The sequence below is a fragment of the Mirounga angustirostris genome, unplaced genomic scaffold, assembly GCF_029215605.1.
Source record: "Mirounga angustirostris isolate CCGP_5_RB_7025 unplaced genomic scaffold, mMirAng1.0.hap1 SCAF_2, whole genome shotgun sequence".
NCBI lineage: Eukaryota > Metazoa > Chordata > Mammalia > Carnivora > Phocidae > Mirounga > Mirounga angustirostris.
The window spans coordinates 76,913,213-76,934,626 of record NW_026991710.1 but is presented as its reverse complement, the minus strand read 5'-3'; the positions used below and the strand labels follow the sequence as shown (position 1 = coordinate 76,934,626).

At 39.4% G+C, this 21,414-nt stretch overlaps 1 protein-coding gene across 1 annotated transcript in view; it reads right to left on the bottom strand.

Annotated features, from left to right (window-relative positions):
- Positions 1-19,360, bottom strand: part of BMPR1B (bone morphogenetic protein receptor type 1B) — a 401,636-nt gene extending 382,276 nt beyond the window's left edge. The window contains exon 1 of the mRNA XM_064584821.1: positions 18,668-19,360. The gene's annotated coding sequence lies outside the window, so the exon portion shown is untranslated. The remainder of the gene's footprint in view (positions 1-18,667) is intronic.
- Between the last annotated feature and the right edge of the window lie 2,054 nt (positions 19,361-21,414).

The following is a 21,414-nucleotide window of genomic DNA, read 5'->3' as shown; positions in this document are numbered from 1 at the left end:
CAAACATTTGAAATAGAAATGGAAGAATCCCAAATTGCATAAAAAGGAAAGGAAATAACTTTGTTTCTAAGAGTTTTTTGTTTCTAACTAGATACTTGCATTTTAATATGAATATCTGTGAACTAAAAAATTTCGCATTTGGAAACACTTTTTAAGAAAGCTTTCTCTTAAATACTGATCAATTAACTTTGTAAATTGTCTTCGTTCTATTTTAGTGGAATAATCTCATATAGATACCTCATAAAGTAAGCCTGAGAACCAATGCTACTTAAAAAAACCTCTAAAATAAAGGAGAAGAATGAAGACTTACTGCCAGGCAGAGCTTCAGGTACTTCATTTACTTCCCACAAGATCCTTTTTTAGTAGGTACTCTTACTACCCGCATTTTAGAGATGAGGACATTGAATGGGAGAGCCAGGATACAAACCCAGGTACCTACCTCCAAAATTCAGCATAGAAAATACTCATTGGCTTTAGTCAAAACAGAGAATCTTTCCCTATTTCATGTCTCAGAATGTATTTTTAAAACAAATACAACAGATGACTTTTTTAAAAAATCCTAAGGCTTCTCACATATTCTCAAAGTGAAATTTTTCACAATCATGAAGAAGTAAAGACTAGAGCCATACAAAATAGAAAAGTCAATTGACACTAACCATGTGACTTTTGGGTGTTATATTCCATATTATGAAATATGGAGGAAATAGAGGAACAGAACACAGTTCTTAGCAGTCAGTACAGTAAAAATGGTGAGGATGCTAATTACACTAACAATTCAGGGAATTAGTAATTACCAACAGATACAATGCTGAGTGCATATGAATGAAAGAGGCTACAAGCAGAGAGAAGAAAGAAAATGAGTCCAGTTGAATGGGATTAATAGAATATTTCCTGAAAATCAACTATGAATTAGGTTTCAAAAGAAGCACAAGACTACCATCAGTATGAGAAATTGATAAATGAAGTGATCCATGCTGGGCATAAAGGTAATTAGATTTTTTTCAACCCAACTTCTAAGAAAAAAGTCCATATGAAGGGGATCTGCCTTCTCTGTCACATATTCATTCTCATTTCTGATTCAAAAGTTTTAGTATCATGAACTCATTCACTATGGACAAGACCATTTTCAGCATTTCTTAAGAACTTCAATTTTTTTTCCTTATCTTGTTTCCCTTCTCATAAGAACAAATAATTCATATAAAACAATCAACTCTATGGTTTCCAGCAGAGGCTTCTTGCTTTATGTTAACAGCAAACGCTCCAGGATGAATTTTTAGGGTCTTTGATTATTTGTTTTCTCAATTTTATTTTACTTAGCTTGATAGTATAGATTCTTTCAATACATACTGACATACGATAGGGAAAGGCTGCACAGAAGCCTACAGGGATTAAAAGTTTGCTATGATAATCTAGAAAATACCGCTGAAACCTTAAAACATATAAAAGTAATAGAGTTGATTGCTGATGAAAATATAATTCTTAAAAGGAAATTACTAATCAACTTGAAAATAGTACTATGTAAGTTGCCTGAATGTCCTAAAGGAATCTGAACATTAAATCAATCCTAGAACAGTATGAAAAAAAGGATATTTTAAGAACAGAATGGGAGTAACTTCTCATGGAAAGAACCAGCATAACTGCACAACATCTCAACCTAGTTCAGTCTCTACATTTCTATTACAAATCATTTTAAATGACAATACTTAGTACAGGGAGTCACAGAAACAAAGGTAACCAATAAAGCACACAAATCATCTCACTGATTAGTGAAAAGTTAAAATCAAAAAAACTAACTTATATTGCTGGCATGCGCTGCATATTTTATCTCTAGCAAAATTAGCCATTATAATCCAACACAGTCCAACAGGAAACTGAATCGTACTTCAAAACCTTTTTAACAAATGCCTTAAAGCTCCTAGAAAATAATTTTTTTAAAAAAAGAGCATAATACTGATTGCAGCAGAATTACCTCCTACTCACCAAAATTCTTTGCAACCCCCAAGGAAAGGATTTATAGAAGCATGTAAAATGGTGCATAGTATAATTATATGATTTTTAAATAACAGTCTCTCATGCAAAGAATTATAAAATCTCAGAGGTGATAATGTTTGGAAGGGACTTAATTTGTGAACATTCTCTTTTGTCCCTAAAATTCCAAAAACCACCTGAGGAGAAAAAAAAAAAAGACAAAATGCAACAGTTATGGTGCCTTGCTCTAAAGAAACTAATGCCATACTACAATTATTAACTATGATAAGATTTGCCCATTTGGGTTACAGAATCACAGCATTTCAGAGCCAGAAGACTTTACAGAGCTTGACCAATCTTTTATTTAAGTGATCAGTCTGAGGTTCCAAAACTAATTATGGCCTTTCCTGCCTCCCAATCGCATGCTCTTTTCAACATACTACTTGCTTTCCTCCCCTGAAAGAGAGAACAGATGTAAAAATGCTAAAATGAGAACAATAAATGTACTGAAACATATTAGTCTATCTCATCCATTACCGTGATGAGAAATTGCGAAACAAGAATTATTTGACCTGAGAAATGAGAACACAAAGAAGACTGGAATTATATGAGATTATGAAAGTTAAAGTAAAAAATAATCAACTAGTCCTTCCTTATTATATGGTTTCATAATAAAATTATGAAGGGTCATTCAATGATTTAAATGGCAGGTAAAATTAAAACAAATAAAAGGAAATACCCTTGACATGCGTAACAAGCCTCCAGAAATACACAAGGTCACAGAACAGAGGTCGCGTCGTTAAATCCAGTAACATGATTTTAAAATAATCTGGGTCATTAGTGAAGCAAATATCTGATTATTTATGTTCAACATAAATATAATTTTCCATAATGGGAAAATTGTATTTTAGAATATAAGGAGTCACTAAGGAAGCTTTCTATTTGTTACAAATTATACTATAGCTAGTATGTCTTTGTGATATTTATACTCCATACTCCCTTGAAAAATCAAATGGTGATTATTGGACTAGCAAAATGTATTCATTTAACACATATTTGGTATTTGTAATATTAAAATTTTTAAATTTACCCTTTTACTTATAAGACCTAAATCGATTTCAGATTTTGCTTTCCTCATAGCACTTAAGCTTCAAGTAAAATACATGTTTCATCTGGTTATTCTGAACACTAAAGATTTCTTTTTTATTTTAAAAACTGCCTCATCGAAACTCCCTGGCCACAGCCAAGAGACCACGTTGTATTTTGCCCTGCAAAACACACAGTATTATGCTTCAAACAAAGAAGGTTTTAGGATTCTTTCTAGAGAAGATGTGTGTGGAGATACAGAGCAAAGTGTCCGGCTGGTAGACAATGCCCACCTGGGCAGGCTGGAAACTAGCCTGGAGCACGACCGCAGGGATTTCCTTTCGCTCCACAACCTGCTGACAAATTAATAGAAGAGAGAAAATATGGGTGGTATCTCTTTACAGATGATGATCTAGAGTCCATTTCAGTATTTTAAAAAATGATTTATATGAATTTCAATATCAAACTCTACCTGGAAATTTTTATTGTGTTTATAGTATATACCTTCTGGTCCCTCCCAACAACTGAACTTTTGCCAAACCCCACAGTCCAGTTTACTATTAGGTATATACATTATGGTGCCTCCTTCGAAATAAGGTTTTAAATTTAACCACATCATTTCAGATAAATTGATCGTTTTTAAATGATTTTTCATCATTTGCATCTCTATATCCTTAGCAAATTATCTGAGGTATCTGATTTCCCAAAATCACTAAAATGTCACTACCTTTAACCCATGTTGAATGCCCTTCATCTATTTCTCTTTCTCTCTCCCCCACTCCTCTCACGCCCACGCTCTCTCTCTCTCTCTCACACACACACATAAACATGTGGATCAAATCAATTTTACTAAAGAGGTAGTAACTTTGCTCTAAAGAACAGTGCCAGTACTCTCTGTATAGAAATGTTCCGTAACTGAATGGGGTAAAAAAGGAGACTATACCGTTTAAGGTTCAAAATGTTTTTCCAAAGATTTTCAACATCTTCTCTCTTTATCAATCTCTCCTCTCAAAACATGATCGATAACCCCCAAGTCTCTACCTTGAAAACTCTTTAACAGTCAGCCTTTCTCTGGGCTCTCACAGAGCCTTCCCCATGCACTACTGCTCCATACAGTTGTTATGCGTAGGTTTCTTCCCGCTTTCAGCAATCTTTCCAAGCTCTCAGGCTACCAAAGCTGAGTGCTGGTCATTTTACATTCTCAATAACTACCACAACATCTGGCCATAACAGGCCTTCAACATTTAAGCAAGGATTGAGAATCAGAAGGTCCTATGTTAGATACAGATTAGGGTTCAGATTAGGTCCTACCACCTGCTGAGTTCACTGTGCCTTAAATTTCTTCATCTGTTAAATGGAGATGACAATCACTACTACCAAAATTATTTAGCACATTGCCTGCAACATAAGAAAGACTCAAACACAGTAACCTCTTTTTTTTGCTTGCTTACATAAAATTGCATTTCAACCATCCGCACTGATGCTAAGTTTCATCTGTTTTATCCACTGTCTTTCAAATTTCTCTAATTTAGTGTTACATTTCTTGGTAACTTGGCAAAGTTGTGAGGTTTACATATGCTAAAGCATAAGGTCACTGAAGAATTTAGCAAATAAGGGGAGGTGGGGGGCACTAGCTTTGAATTTTTTCAGGGGTAATCATGTCTTGGCAAATTAAAAGATGGGTAGAACCTCAAGGGAAAAACCAGTGAATATACTACATCTATTTTTTGAAAGCCCCTTGACAAGGTACTACCACGAAAGTTATTCAAATGAAAAGTGTCACCAGAGAATTACAAGAACTTTTGCTGGAGAAACAAAGACAGTGGGGGAAAAAAAACAAAAATGGCACTGCTTTGGCAGGAAAACTATAAATAGGGAAGGTGCTGGAAGTGGTCTTACTTAACATCTTTATAAATGATGTAGAAGAGGAAATGTAGATTAAATTTTCCAGGTCTGCAAAAGATACTTTTTCCAGTACATGAAGTGCCAAGTCAATGGGATAGCCTACAAGATGTCCAAAACTTTATGAGTTACTAGGAGGAAAACATCAAATAAGATTCAAAGTGGAAAACTATAGGGTTATGCATGTAGGGAAGGAAGTTACAGTCTATACTTCTCAGAATAATGGGCCTTAGTTATCATAAAAAGGAGTTTAAAAAGTCACTGCATTAACGTGTTCCCATGGCCAGCAAAGCTAACAATGGCACCAACATTACTCAAGAACAAAAAACACAGTTTTCATCCTATTTAAACCCACAGTTCATCTTTACTTGAAATACTACATGCAGTTCTAGTTCTACCACAGCCTAGCACTCCAAAAATATCTGTTGTCAAATGAAGAAATTTTAAGTTTAATTTCACCAAAAAAGAGAAAAGGAAAAAAATATTTGGAAGCTAAGGAAAATCCAGGGCACCTGGGTGGCTCAGTGGGTTAAGCATCTGCCTTCAGCTCAGGTCATGATCTCAGGGTCCTGGGATCAAGCCCCAAATCAGGCTCCCTGCTCAGCGGGGAGACTGCTTCTTCCTCTTCCTCTGCCCCTCCCCTTGCTTGTGCACGCGCACGCACTCTCTCTCTCTCAAATAAATAACTCTTAAAAAAAAAAAAAAAGCTAAGGAAAATCCAAGCAAATAAAAATAGATGATCAAGTTGACCACAGGAGAGTCTTCTGAAGGAAAACAAGAAAGATGAGCATTCTGTCAGCCTAGGAAGGTGAAGACAACGAAACATTACAGATATCAAGACTCATGGGCTCCATACAATGACAGAAAGTATGAACAAGGCAAATACAGAACTAAAGAACTGCTGCTATACTTCAACAAGAATTCACAATCTGGTTGAGACATGAAATATAAATATAAATCTAAGAAGTTAAACATAAAAAATTCTAATCAGTTTCAAAAAGAGGGTGGTGTATATAGAGAAAAACGAAGGTAATTGGAGGAGAGAAGACCGAACCTTAAACCTGAAAGCATGGAACACCAATCCCAGCCTTCCCTAAACACATTCCCTGATGGCACTGCCTAAAGAAAGAATAATAGACTGAATCAACCTGGCACTTAATAATACTCTCATCAACTTCTCATTTTGTCTTCCCCATACTCAGTCTATTTGTGCTCTGCATTTATTTTTTGATAGTGTAGCATCTGTAATTTTAAACATCTTTCCCCTTAGAGCAAGACTCAGTTCTCTTTTTGACACGTACAGCATCAAGTTCATTCATATTGCATAAATATTTAATAATTCCATTTGTAAGAAAGACATTATTCACAAACTAAAGATATAAAATATTATTGTTAAACTGCATTACACCTTCCTGGTTTAGGAGAGATGAGCCAAAAAAGGAAGTTACAGGCTCATGATAAGTCAGGCTGCATACTCGTTGAGTTTTAAGAAAAATGTTTCACATAAAATAATAGCTTTCAAACCACAATTATAAAGACATGAGATTTCAAATAAAATAGGGGCTACAGAGTGTTTGGAGACAACCTATAAAATGCAACTACAGATTTTTGTATACCAAAGAGACTGTATAAAGGAATAAAAATTATCTAGATCCAAATAATATCTACAATATATTTTATATAATATGTCCATGCCATTTATGAAATTTTTTTAAAGATTTTTTTATTTACTTATTTGAGAAACAGAGAGAGAGTGAGCACAAGTGGGGGGAGGGGCAGAGGGAGAACGATAAGCAGACTCCCTGCTGAGCAGGGAGCCCAATGTGGGGCTCCATCCCAGGACCCAAAGCCAGGACCTGAGCCAGTCAGGTGCTCCAGGTCATTTTTAGTTTTAGCTATAAGAATGCATTTCTTAAATGTTTAAAACATGGACATTTCATAAAAATATTGAGAATTATAGTTAAATAAGTGATTTCATAACAAAATAGAAATTTATCTTGCTGTTATTACCAGTCTATGACATTATTAAAGTATTTTAAGATTATGTCTACAGATTATCAAATCATTTCAATTATGCTAACTTAGTTAAAACTCCAATCAGTCAAAGGATATAAAGCTAGTAAGGACCTTGGGAATACTCTACAGGTTCAGAATCCTAGAAATGAGCGTGTTTTAACCCCTCTGGCTCAGAAAAAATAGTCAGAAGAAATGATGTTTTCAAATCAAGTGCAAAATTGAGAGAAAAACAGAAGGGGAGAGGGAAGGAAAAGTAGAATGGTGTGGAGAGTAAAAAGAATACAAATGAGCATTCATGTATTAACAAAATAGCTGCAATTCTAACATCCAGATTGTGGCAGATAAAGCAAATTTTTTTTAAAAGCTAAATATGTTTTAAATATTTTTAAACTGCTAAACATGAAGTAACAAGAAATAAAGGCATTACGTTATAGTCCTTGAGCCAAAGCATATAAAACATGTCCCCATGCTGTTGATCATAAAGTATAAATTTCCCAACTAAAAACTTGAAAACTAAGTTTTCCTAAGCAGTTTTCAATTTCTTCATAGCTCTGGAAAACAACAGATTACAATGTAAGAGAATGCAGAAAATGTAGTGCACAAAATCTTTGATGTACCTGAAATGGAGAAGGTTTCAAGGCAATATATTTTTTAAGAACTCTTGGATCACCTGCCATTTTTACAAATAACAGCACCTGCTTTTATTAGTAAAGGAGTCAAAACTTAAATTCTACAAAACATTTTTCAGGAGAAGTTAATTTATATACGACTTATCTTAGTCAACATTATCTACAGAATACTAAAATGATAAAATTTAACTAAGTTTAAGTTATAGAATTAACAACTTCTTACACCATCTGTATTTAAAGAAGAAGTATACATTATTCATAAATATACATAATTATGGGGTAGGAAATGACTAATTTACCTACAAAAATCACAAGGGTTTGATGACTGAAGCAAGGAGTGAATCAGGTCCATTGAGAATTACTAAGAAAAACATAATCAGACATAAATGCCACAGAATACAAAGATCATTTTCCAAATTGGTTCCAGAAACAACTCCTAGGTAAATTTCCATAAAAAGCTAATTTACTCAATTAAACAGTGTAGCATGGTTTTCCTCTTTAAAAAAGAGTTTAAATATTTTCATTTGCTAAAGATATTAAAGATAAGTGTTTTAAAGAGGGACTGATTTAATCTTGAGTGAGATGAGGATTCAAAATTGTTGAAGGACCTCTGAACGAAAAAGGACTTCGTGAGCAGATACATTTTAATCACTACAGCATAAATCCATCATTTATGAAGTACACAGAGTAAAACTTACAATTAGAATTTTTTTACATCCTGCCATATAAATACAATATTATTTCCCACTCAAAATTATAAGACAAAATAATTAGAGACACTGCTTATCCCCCGTATTAGTACATTATTAGAGCCCTACCTCCAACATGCAATGAAGAAACAGATTTATCATTTAAAAATTGAATAGTTAAATTTATTTTGGATAATTCAGGTTTCCCTGGGTAACATTTCCTAGTTAATCTCAAGATTATATAAGTTCACTCACAGTCTCTCAGGATGAGTAAGAAATGCCTCCAAAGCAGCCTGGTCATGGATTCTTCTGCGTCCATCTGGCTGCTGGCTAGAACACTGGAATGACTCATAAAAATGAAGCAACCTGAGGTCACCTACTCCAGGTCTTTTAAAAAGAACTGCCAACTGCTTACCAGGTGGTTCCAATTTCCGAATGAGAGAGAAACTCATTCTAGATACACCATTTTATTTTCATATTGTCTCTGGCTACAGAATTTGGGGAGTAAGGAAGGAAGCTCTTTTGAAATGTAGATTACTAATCATCTGAAAGCCAGAAATCACTACATTTCTTGGATTAAAAATATTATATAAATAAAGTCAAGTGAAAAAAAGAAAGGCAGGACACAAAACCGTCTTATATTATGCTCCCAATTTTGTAAAGGAAAAAAAAAAAAGACCTGAAATGTTAATAGTGGCTATTTCTGGGTAGTGGAAGAGTGAGTGATTTGTATTTTGTTACAGTTTCCTGTATTCCCCAAGTTCATGTCAATGAATACACATTCTTCACTATTAGAAAAAAATAAAAGTAGCTTTTTAGAAAATATCATACACTATAAAGTTTGGGTTCAATAAGCCCCAGAGGTCCAAGGTATACTTACATCTATACTGGCAAAAAGTCTTTCTCTGGGTAAGAAAAATATTCATTTTACTTTTAAAAAGAAAAAGGGAAAGAAAAAAACCCCAAGAACTCCATCCCTACTCCAGGATAGGTGTGACACGTAGAGGAAAAAATCCCGGCCACAAGAATGGTCCCTTTCTTTCAGGAGACAATAAACTGGTGAAATGTTTAGTCAATTATTTATATCAACTTTTCCCGAAGTATGTTCTGAGGAATACTAGTTTAATGCTAGCATGGAATATATGCAGAGAAAAATACAAGTCCCATGATCAAATCCCCCTTGGGGGATTGCCACAATGCACACTAACATAACACAGGCTCACAGAAGGATTGCAGTTTGAAAATGTCGGCAATTCCCCGATATCTTTGCGCATTTATTTATTTATCAAATGCTTCTGTGGTGTTTACTACCTGCTTGGCATTGTTCTAGACCCTTTACAAATACTCTTCTAAGCCTCAAGTAAACGTATTAAGTAATCACTGTTATTGTCATCCCCATTTTACGGATGATGCAGAGACAGACAAGATTCAGTCACTTGCCCAAAGTCAAACAGCTAACAAGCAAGAGAGCCAAGATTCAAAGCCGGTCAGACCCCAGAGTCCCCCCAGTTAACCAGCCGGCAATGCTGCTGCCCATGGGATCCTTCTTGGGTTACACACCTGACATTCACAAAACCACTGTTAGGCCTAAAAATTTCTGGAGTATAACTACTAAACAAAAGAAGTTTGATCAAATTTTTCCTCTCTGTTGTCATTTAGTTTTATCAGACATAATTCAAACGAGTTTTGATGAAATAAAAATCCACAGAACTTAAGTCATTTCTATACTTTCAAGTTCCAAGAAACTCATAATTTCCAGAGGTTATTTATGTGGTAGCATTATTGGCCATTTTCTTCAGGCCTATCTAACTTTTTAAAAATCCTGGGGCGCCTGGGTGGCTCAGTTGGTTAAGCGACTGCCTTCGGCTCAGGTCATGATCCTGGAGTCCCGGGATCGAGTCCCGCATCGGGCTCCCTGCTCAGCGGGGAGTCTGCTTCTCCCTCTGACCCTCCTCTCTCTCATGTTCTCTGTCTCTCATTCTCTCTCTCTCAAATAAATAAATAAATAAAATCTTAAAAAAAAGTTTTAAAAATCCTAATAAATGGGCGCCTGGGTGGCTCAGTTGGTTAAGCGACTGCCTTCAACTCAGGTCATGATCCTGGAGTCCCAGGATCGAGTCCCGCATCGGGCTCCCTGCTCAGCAGGGAGTCTGCTTCTCCCTCTGACCCTCCCCCCTCTCATGTGCTCTCTCTCTCCTCTCATCCTCTCTCTCAAATAAATAAAGAAAATCTTCAAAAAAAAAAATTTTTTTTTAAAAATCCTAATAAATATAACCACCAGTGATCATTAGGGATCAGGTTATACGTTAAATGTTATGTTTTAAAACGAATAGACTGATGTACAATGGTGTTGTCAATGTATGGCTAAGTGAAAAATGCAAGTAACAATCTATGGTACCTTACTTTTGTTTAAAAATACATAAAAACACACAAGAAAACTCTTAAAGGGCATATACATGTATATCAAAATACTACTTTAAGGTAATGATCTAAGGTAACTGTAGAATTACCTGCAATTTCTACTTCTCCCACCAAGATTTATTAGTTGTGGCATTTATGAAAAGCTTTTAAAATTCACAGATAAAGAGGGGCACCTGGGTGGCTCAGTCGTTAGGCATCTGCCTTCGGCTCAGGTCGTGATCCCAGGGTCCTAGGATCGAGCCCTGAATCAGGCTCTCTGATGCTACACCCCCTGCTTGTGCACTCTCTCTCTGTCAAATAAATAAATATCTTTTTTTTTTTAAAGATTTCACTTATTCATCTGACAGAGACAGACACAGCGAGAGAGGGAACACAAGCAGGGGGAGTGGAAGAGGGAGAAGCAGGCTTCCCGCGGAGCAGGGAGCCCGATGTGGGGCTCTATCCCAGGACCCTGGAATCATGACCTGAGCCGAAGGCAGATGCTTAACGACTGAGCCACCCAGGTGCCCCTAAATAAAAATATTTTTTAAAAATGTTTAAAAAATAAATAAAAATTTAAAAATAAATTAAAAATTCACACATAAAGAGCCTGGAAAACAGATACAGGTCAACAAATGCCACTTAGAAACGCCCCATTCAGGTGCTTACGATATCAAGCAAACGAGAATCCTTCCTATTACTCTCTCCCACTATTCCCTGTTTATCTCCTTCACAGCCCTAATCACAAACTTGATTTGTAAATACTGTTTAGTTTTTTATTTCCTGCCCCTTCCAATCCTCATCCCAAATAAGGGTAAACATCTGCCCTTTTGTATCCACGATGCCTTGCACAATGCCTGGCCCCAAATACTAACTCTGCATATATGCACTGCATTAGTGAATGAATAAGAGTCAATGAAACAATCAAATTGCGTATATATAGGAGGTATATGGATGACTCAATTTAAGTGTGTTTTTTTTTTTTAAGGTTTTATTTATTTATTTGACAGAGAGAGAGAGAAAGAGAGCACACAAGCAGGGGAAGCAACAGGCAGAGGGAGAGGGAGAAGCAGGCTCCTGACTGAGCAGGGAGCCAGATGCGGGACTCCATCCCAGGACGCTGGGATCATGAACTGAGCCCGAAGGCAGACACTTAACCGACTGAGCCATCCAGGCGCTCCTAATTTCAGTGTTTAAACCAATAAATTTGTTGACAGAATTATTTATATAACATTTTAGGTTTTCTATGTCACCATTGCATGAATAGAAGCATAAAAGGTGGAGTGAAAAGCAGATGCCCAATAGAGGTAAGAGTGGCCAAGGCTTTCAGAAGCCGAATCAACAGAAAATGAGATCCTAACTGTTACAACTTCTGATAAGTTGAAGAGGATTTATTTATAAGCAAACAATTTAATAAGATATAGACAGGAGTGTAAAAGAACCTTGAAGGGTAGTGCAGTAAAGTGGGGTAGTAAAAGCAGAGGGGCTATTCCAGACATTACTGGAAGGACAGAATGATAGAAGGAAGCCTACTTTATGAGAAGCAGTGCCTTTCAGTGCAGGGACACAGGCAGCCAGTTGATGTAGCAGAGAAGCAGCCAAGAGAATACCCTCTTCTCTACCCTCCCTCTAATCTCCTGCTCCGGCTCCCCAGTGACCTAAGCCGGCTGGAAATGAGAACAGTTCACCCAGGTATTGTCTTGGGCAGAGAGCATAAGGTAGAAGGGTTGAGAGTGGATCTGAAGAGGCAAACAAAACACTTCTGACATAGAAGGCAATGGGCATAATGCAGGAGGTTTTTAACAAAAAGGAGTTAGACAAGAAGAGAAGACCATTCAGATACAGAAGGGACTCCTGACTAATTGAAAAGGACTAAAACATTGAAAGAACTGCTAAGTACATTAAAAAATAAGGTGATACCAAGTTGTTTGCAACCCCATTCGAGTAGAGCAGTACATTCAGTAATAAGAGGAAGGATTTAGGGATAATCCCTCATTCTGTGCACTATTATGGCTCAATGCTTATTGGACAACAGAATAGTAGCTTATTCCCAGAAGAAGAACAGGTAATTTAGTATCTTTTATAGATGATTGTCAAATACATTAGTTAGATAAAACTCACTGATTTCTATCAAGATATTAATTTAGACAAAGGCACCATCACTATAGACTTCCTTGGAATAATTTTAGATTCATAAATCAACAAATTAACTAGTGACAGATGTGTCTGTCCTTGTTTAAGTCCATGTCTATGTAACTGCTACAAAAATGACGAAAATGTTTATCTCAAGACAGCCAGGCAAGAAAGGTTATGAAGAGATATACTGGATTGTATCTTTCTTCCTTTAGTCAATAAGAAAATACAACCTTCAGAAAAATCATCTCCAAACTTGCTACTTAGTATCTTCTGAAGCTGAAGGCACATGCAGTCATATATTTGCTGAAAGACGAGAGAAATAAAGATGGCTGAATCAAAACTACACGTCCTCTAGTAGACTGCATCCAACAACATTCCACAAATATTCACTGAATGCCTTCTATATACTAGCCCTTTGCAAAGGGCTGGGATACAGGATGGGTGAGATCCACATCTAACAATGCAGACTTTACAGTGAAGTTCTTAGAGAAGCGTGTAGTTTTCAAAGCTGAGGGGTAGAGTAAAATGCCACTGAAACCTGATTAGAGGAATTCTGACTTGCTTCCTTTCCTTTGTAAGCAGAACACAAATTGTATGCAAAATGAAATGGTGTTAGTTGAAAGAGTCAAGACTCCCTGGGTAGTCCAAAGATCACCCTGAGCCCTAAAGAACTTGGCCACAACAATTCTCAGGATATTCTGCAACCCCTAAGTCAAAATGCTTGTAGCCCAGGAGATATTTGGAGGAAGGTTAAGGAGGTGAGGGAACTGAAGTGCCAAGGTCTACAATGTAAAAGTAAAAGCAACTACTGAGCCAGGGGATTGCTGCAATGTAGGTCAAGGGAGGCGGGGGGGGGGGGGGGGGGGGGGATACAGGGAGAATGATTCAACTCAGTGACTCTTATTCAGTAATAAGAACAATGTCTGATCAGTTTCTCTGGGTTCCACCCTTGGCCAAACCACCAAACTATCAGCTAGATCCTTCTCATAGTCTCCCTCACTGTCTTACTTCAGACTTTCTTGCTCACACTACAGACGTGCTAAGTCATACTTCTCTGTATAAAATCCTCCAGGGTGGTTCAATAAGATAGTCTGAATAAAATGCATACTTCATTACATGGGCCTGGCTACCTCTCTGACCTCATTCTTACCATTTCCTCTACTTGCCCAGATCCAATCGCACTGACCAGTGTGTGTCCAACTTGCTGCTACTTTAGAGACAGCTTTGATGTTCCCTCTGCCAGGAAGCTCTCTTGGATTTTCACTGGGCTGGACTTCTGGGTGTTCAGGGACATCCTCAGGGTAGGCCTTCCTCAACCACCCCATAAGAAGAATAGCCCCAGTCACTTGCTATCACACTACCCTGTCATATTTTCCTAATATCAATCTTCACCATTAGAAATGATCTTACTCATGTGCTTGTTCATGGTTGTTTTCACTCTCTAGAACGCAAGTTCTAGGACACTGAGAACCTTGTGTCTCTTATAGCTACAGTGTCCCTGAGGTATATAATAATGCCAGGCAAAGAGTAGGCTCTCAAACATTTAAGTAAAATGAATGTAATTAAGTTCACTGGCCTGTAAGGTAGATGTTCGAAAAATCATGAAAACAGATTACTGCCCGATGTACATTATATAATACCCTTTCTTTAATCTTAACAGTATAGAGGAACTTAATACTCAGAAGCGACAAATTTTGTCCCTCTTGCCCACTCCCAAATCTTCATTTATTTCTCTCTCCAGACTCTATCTCTAATTAAGTTTTACTTTTCTTCAATTTTAATTATTAATTCAGAGTGAATGCCTTTTAAATACATTATTTCTAGCCCGGATGTCCCCTCCTTCCTCTGAATTCTAGGTGCCTCACTATGTATTCGAACACTTCTACTTCAATTTCTGCCATCATCTCACATTTAGCATATGAAAATCTGAAATGAGTATCTCTCAGGCAAAATCAGCTTCTCCTTCTATCCTGAGAACTTTCTCAACCATCCTCCAGATGCCCGGATTTAAAAGCTAGAAATTATCTTGATTATGAAATTCAACAACTGTAAGGGAGACTGGAAGAGTAAGTGGTCTTGAAGCTTTTTTTTAAACTGTGTTAGCCTTTTTTCAAACAAAAGCTCACAGGGAAGTCTGATATGTAAAACAGATGAATATGCAGTTGTTCTGGGAGTTAACCGGTGGTCTCTGAACAAAAACTTCAAAAAGCTCCCCTAATCTGGTCCAAACTTCCTTTCTTTTTTCCCTACCCCCCATTCAACACATGCACAGAAATTTATAGAGAAGAAAATTTAATCCAGAGACTCTGAATCTTCTTTTCAGGTAGAAATAAACAATCTGCCCGAGATGACACAGCCCCAACACGATGCTCAGTGTAAGAGCACTTAGAAATCAGTGTTCTAAAACACAAAGATGACCTCCATGACTATGTATGACCAGTGATTACCAGTTATTGCAAAATGGTAAGTTTCATGCGTGACTTTCATTGGTAAGCATGAGAAGAAATCTTCAGAGTTTAGACAGTAATGGTTAGCTCCTGGTAATAGATTTCTCCATATCTAGTGAAAGAAGGCAAGCAGGGAAAGTCCAGGAAAAAGGACTGTGGCTTCATTGTCTATTGCTGAACAAGGTTTTCAAATGGTTTAGGCCTCATACTCTTCATCTTTAATAGTAATATGTGTGAGGAGATGCTTTCTAAGCCTCTTCCATCCCTCAGTCTGTGCTCTTTTCAACTAGACTGTAGTATTTCCCTTGAGCTACTGCACCCACAGAGAATTAGCATCACAAGTTACAGACAAATCATCCTTCCAGAATTTTCTGACCATCTATCATACGGCAGGTATTGCACTGGGCATCTGAAATTCAGAGAAGGAAAGAAAAGCGACACTGTTTTACCTCAATGAAAAGACAGCCCGGTGAGGAAGTCAAGCAAGTAACCAGACAGCAGAGGTAAACACAGAGAGAGAGGTGTGCACAGAAGCCGGAGAAGCAGACATGAGGAGGCTTACGAAAACTAGGCAAGGAGGGGCGCCTGGGTGGCTCAGTTGGTTAAGCGACTGCCTTCGGCTCAGGTCATGATCCTGGAGTCCCGGGATCGAGTCCCCGGATAGAGTCCCCTGATCGAGTCCCCGGATAGAGTCCCCTGATCGAGTCCCCTGATCGAGTCCCGGGATCGAGTCCCCGGATAGAGTCCCCTGATCGAGTCCCCTGATCGAGTCCCACATCGGGCTCCCTGCTCAGCGGGGAGCGGTGGGGGGGGTGGAGGGGGTTGGGGGGGTCTGCTTCTCCCTCTGACCCTCTTCCCTCTCGTGCTGTCTCTCATTCTCGCTCTCAAATAAATAAATAAAATCTTAAAAAAAAAAAAAAGAAAACGAGGCAAGGCTCTGCCAGGTTGGAGTGGGTGACAACAAACTTTAGATTTGGATGATAAATCTGAGTTGAACACTGGAGTGTCCTATATATACCAAAAGATATCACATTCTAAGTTACCTTACAGTTTTAAATAACAAAAATCAGCATTTACTGTAATAAAAATGTTTTATCAGGCCATCTCACACGGTTTTCAAAGTTTATGAGGAAAAAATTAAGTCAATTTCCTCTTAATAAATATTATTTAACGACTGGAACATTTTGAGGGACATATATGAACACACCATGAGTAGAGGCAGCACGTCACTCAGGGACAATAATCTACCAGGGAATTCAGAAAACCCTGCCCAGGCTAAATACCGTGCAGCACCTGGCAGACAAGGTGGCAAAGCCCCTATAAATAGTGATGATTCACTAAGGTGACATAAATCAGGATTTTAACTCACCAAAAGCTAACATTTTGATTTAAAATACCAAATCAGTGCCATTAAAATTCATCAGGAGACCCTAGCACATGAGTAATGAGATCATATCAACTTATATCTCCTGACCAAAAGGAAAAGGTGGTTTTCTAAATGGTATTTGAGATTGGACAAATAACACACTGTATCAAGTTTTGTAGCCCTAGGCCATATTTTGCTAAAAACAAAGGTACATTATGCATGACTAAAGAAAACAGTGAAAATCAGAGCAATTAATTTCCCGGCTATGTTTCCCATAAAAAACCATCACTACTATGATTTGCTTACAGCACACAACCTTTTTTTTTGCATCACACAATGATCTAAGTGTGTAATAACTTGCATATTTCACTAAGATGTAATATCCTTCAAAATGTCCTTATAGTGAAAGTTTTCCAAGGAAACTATTGATCTCTGGAACGTCTCATGTTTTAAAATTACCGACAAATCCTTTCCTATTTTCTTTGCACTTAAAAATAATTCTTCGTGATCACTGGAGTGTAAAGAGGTATAAGAGTACAAAGACCAAATATTTTCTTAAAAACAAATGTCCCAGTTGACACAGGACATTCCTCATAATTTTCTCAAAACAATAATTAGGAGAGCTGTCACTAGGATCCTAAAAAATATATGTAAGAAACACAGATATTAGTTGGCATCAGTTTAGGATAGCAAGAAATTTTCATAAATGCTTCTTCAAACTATTTGCAAATACTTTGCAGCTGACTCCTCTCATTATTGGAGGCTTTCGTGTTTCTTTCCACAATTCAGAAACCTTTCTCAGGTGGTTCTGCTTCGCTGCAGATATGTTTGGTACATTCTCTTTATATGTTGGAGGCAATTAAGCAGCTCTCTTCTTCTGTTTCCTTTCATTGGCACCTCTGTGGCTGCTCAGTCGCTGACCTCACCTTGGTGGAAAGGTGACTAAGAAAAGAGCAATTCCCACTAACTCAAGGAAACCACAGAGTTCCCATTCTACGGAGAACAAATACGAAGGACCCAGAATCCAGCTGGAGTGGTGCAGCTCAAAGGAATAAGACACCACACTGGACAACTTCCGGAGGATCTTCTCTCCTGTCTGCAACCCTAACACCGCAAGGGACAGACAGAAACATGGAGCCCCGACAGACACAGTCGCGAGTAGACTGATGGGCGCTGAGAGCGAGAGACCGAGAAAAGGAGAGGCAGCGGAGGCAAGCCCCAGAAAGTCAGCCTGCAAAAGAGAGTCACGGAAAGAGTGCAGGAGACAGAGAGGGAAGAAGATGAGGAGACAGAGAGGGAGGGACGCGAGACAGAGAAGGGGGTGGGGAGAGGGAGACACACACACAGACCGAGGGAGAAACAGAGGAGGTGGGGAGCGGGGGAGAGACGAATAGAGAATGGGAAGGAGAGCAACACCGGAGAACATTAACACAGACAGCAAGAGACAGAGGAAAAGAGACCGGCAGTAGCGGCAGAAACGCACCGCCGAGTCCGGAACACCGGAGCAGCCCGCCGCGCACTTTCTCCCGCAGCAAAGCTTAGTCTCTGGAGGCTTCCGAGGCAGGTGGCTCCGCGGAGCTGGGTGCCTGCGGGTCCTGCCTCCGCGGCCGCCGGGCTCCCTCCCATTTCCCCCATTCGGGGGCTGCCCTTCGCTCGCCCTCCCGCCCCATCCCTCGGGGCGCACGCAGGTCCCGACTCCCCGCCTCGGCGCGTCCCTCCGTCCCCAACCCCGGAGCACGTGTCCCGCCCGCAGCCGCCGCTCCCCCAACTCCCGGCCGGCACCGGCACGAGGTTTCGGGGTCCCGGCGGCGCCGCTCGCGCACAAAGGCCGGGAGCCACCCCCTGCCCCGCTCCCCGCCGCCGCCCCACGGCCGCGCTGCACGTTCTCCTCCTCTCCCTGCGCGCTGGGTCCCGTTCGGGGCGCCGCCACCGGCTCCGCGCCGCCCCTCTGCCCACGCCGGCCCGGCTGCCCCCCGCTCGCTCGCAGGCACGGAGCCCCGCGCGCCCGCCCGCGCGCCCGCGCCTTACCCGCCGCTGAGCTCCCGGCCCCGGCGTCCTGAGCGCCGCTGTCCCCGCGCTCCCGCGACCTGTCCGGGCGCCCCGCGCAGGCCCCACGCCAACTCCGCGCCCCGCGCCGGGCCGCACCGTCAACTTCTGGCCGTCGCGGCCGGTCTGCCGCCGCCGCGGGACTTTTTTTTTTTTTTTTTTTTTTTCCCCTCTCGCTCCTCGGCTGCCTCTGGATTTTTTTTTTTTTTTTTTTTTTTTTTCACTTGCCCTCTCCAGCTCCCACTAGTGATTGGAGACTGAGAGCCAAGTACTTAGCGGAGGGATTACACTTCTCGACGCCCTTGGAGCTGCCCCAGCTCGGCTGCCTGTGCGAGGAGTGGTGAGCGGACTCGGGGAGCTGCGCCGTTCACGCCCTTCCACAGCCCTGGATGGGGGGGGAACGGCCACAGCTTCGCCCGCGGCGCGAGCATCACTGCCTTGCAGTGCGAGGTGCCTTCTTGGTCATGGATAAGAAGGAGTCTGAAAAAAAGGCTAGGTTTGAAGAACGAAGATTCGTGGAATTACTGGGCATCGAGAGCTGAAAGGGGCTCCCGAAGATGATCCCGCGCAGTGGATTTTAAACTCGGGGCCACTGACACTTTTGAGAAGTCGATAAAATGTTGACGCACCTCGTAAAAAATACACATACACATCAGATTATGTCTGCTCTTCTGGGCGGGGCTTTAGGAACTCTGAAACAGACAGTTGGACCTCCTAGGGAAATGAAATATTTCCTTTCCTCAAATATTTTTAAACTGGTAAAAAAAATAAAATAAAATAAAACGCCTTCCGTTTATATTTGATGAAATTTTACAGTTATTTTGGAAAAGTATGTAACCTCTTTACTTTGTGGTCTCCTTGCTAAAACTTTCAGGGTTGAAATATTTTCTAAGGGAGTAAATATAAATTAAGTTAGTCTGCAGTCTTTCAGGAGATTTGGGGAGAAGTAAAATTAGCTGTTTTGCCAACTCTGTCTCCCAGGGGGATATTTCCTGACTTCCATTTTTTTTTCCCGATGCCTTTCAGCTGCCTATTCTCAGAATTAATTTCCTTTCTTTGAAAATTTTTCCATTTTCTAAATAAACTTATAACTCCTCCCTAGTCACCAAATGTGTGATTTGAATAACTTAATACAATTGCATTCTGACCTCGCTTTTTTCCAATTTTCTTCACCTCTGTCTCTATTCTCTATTTAATTCTTGGTAAGTCTTTTTCTTTCAACTCCTCCCTTTTCTAAAATTATTCCCATTACCTTTTTTATGTTAGGCATTAAATATAATCCTCTGAACTCATCAATAATTGAATTGTGTATAAATTTCTCTTACAAAGCTCCCACTGAGGAACAGGTGACACTCCAGGCATTTGTTGAGGAGCTTGTCTAATGTGGGCACATTTCTTCCAAAGAAATATTAGGATCCCCAAGAAAGTATATTTGCCCCATAATGTACCTGAACCATAATATTATCACGACTAAACTGAATTCTGGTGCCTGGTGCCAGACTGGAAGGAGAAAGTTCTGCCTAATGTAACACTAAAAAATGTTCACAACAGGCAGCCTTTGTCATTAGCATCAGTTTGCCTTCCTTACTCAACCTTCGTATCTAGTCCCTGGTGCCCATTCAATTGACCCTCACCTCCAGTCCTCTCTGCTCCTAAATTCTTTCACTCCTGGTCCTCAGTCCTATTTCCTATTATCTCCACACTGATATTAACCAGGTTTAAACAGAAAAGAAATCTCATTTAATCAGTCCCCTGTATTGGGTGAATTACTGATAACTTTTATTTGGCAAAGGGATTTCTTTTCTCTTAGAATTTCTGTCCTCACACATGGCAATGAAATAGCAGACATTATGGGAGCAGACAGTGTTTGGGTATATGTATCTTTTTGAAAGCTGTGCTAAGGATTGTCTTTCCTTGGCTTAACTCTATTCAGCAAATAACCTAAGCATCTACTGGACATAAGACAGTGATCCAGGGAATATAGCATCTCTGGATAGGGAAGACACAAATTCCATTTCAGTTGACTTATAAATAAGCGGATGTTTTTAAATTATAAGATACCAAAAAATTCCAAATCAACAGGAATAAAGAAATTTCTATAGTTTTTCATTAAAGAAAAAAAGCACTCTGAGAGAATCAGAGAGAACGCCATCAAGGAAACTGTGTTTGAAGTGGGCCTTAGAAAGTAGCATTTAAATAGGCTTGGGATGGGGAATCTGAGGTTTAAGCCATTCAACAATCAACATTTATTGAGTACCTATGGCATGCCACAGACTGGTGTTTGAGATTCAAACCCTGCCCATTCCTTCTTGAAACTCACAGAAGAGACCATATATATATTATATATACTTTCTCTCTATGTATATATATATATTTTTTTTAATTAGAACATTCTGTAAGAAGCACAGTAATCAATACATGAACACACAACTACTGGAGCACAGAAAAAGCAACTATTCTGCCTGGGAATGTCAGGAAAAACTGCACAGAGTGGTCGCATCTTATCAGGGTCCTGAAGGATCTGTAGAGACTAAAGCACAGTTGGAAAGAGAATAAGCATTTTAAGCAGAGGGAACAGTATGAAAAAAAGCACAGTGCATTTAGGGAACAGCTGGTAGCTCAGTGCTGCTACCCAAGTTGTGGGGAAAAGGTGCAGCCAATGAATCTCAGGCTAAGGAGGGTTCAGGAATGACCTTGTCAGAAATGGTAACAAAACTGATGCTTCCTTG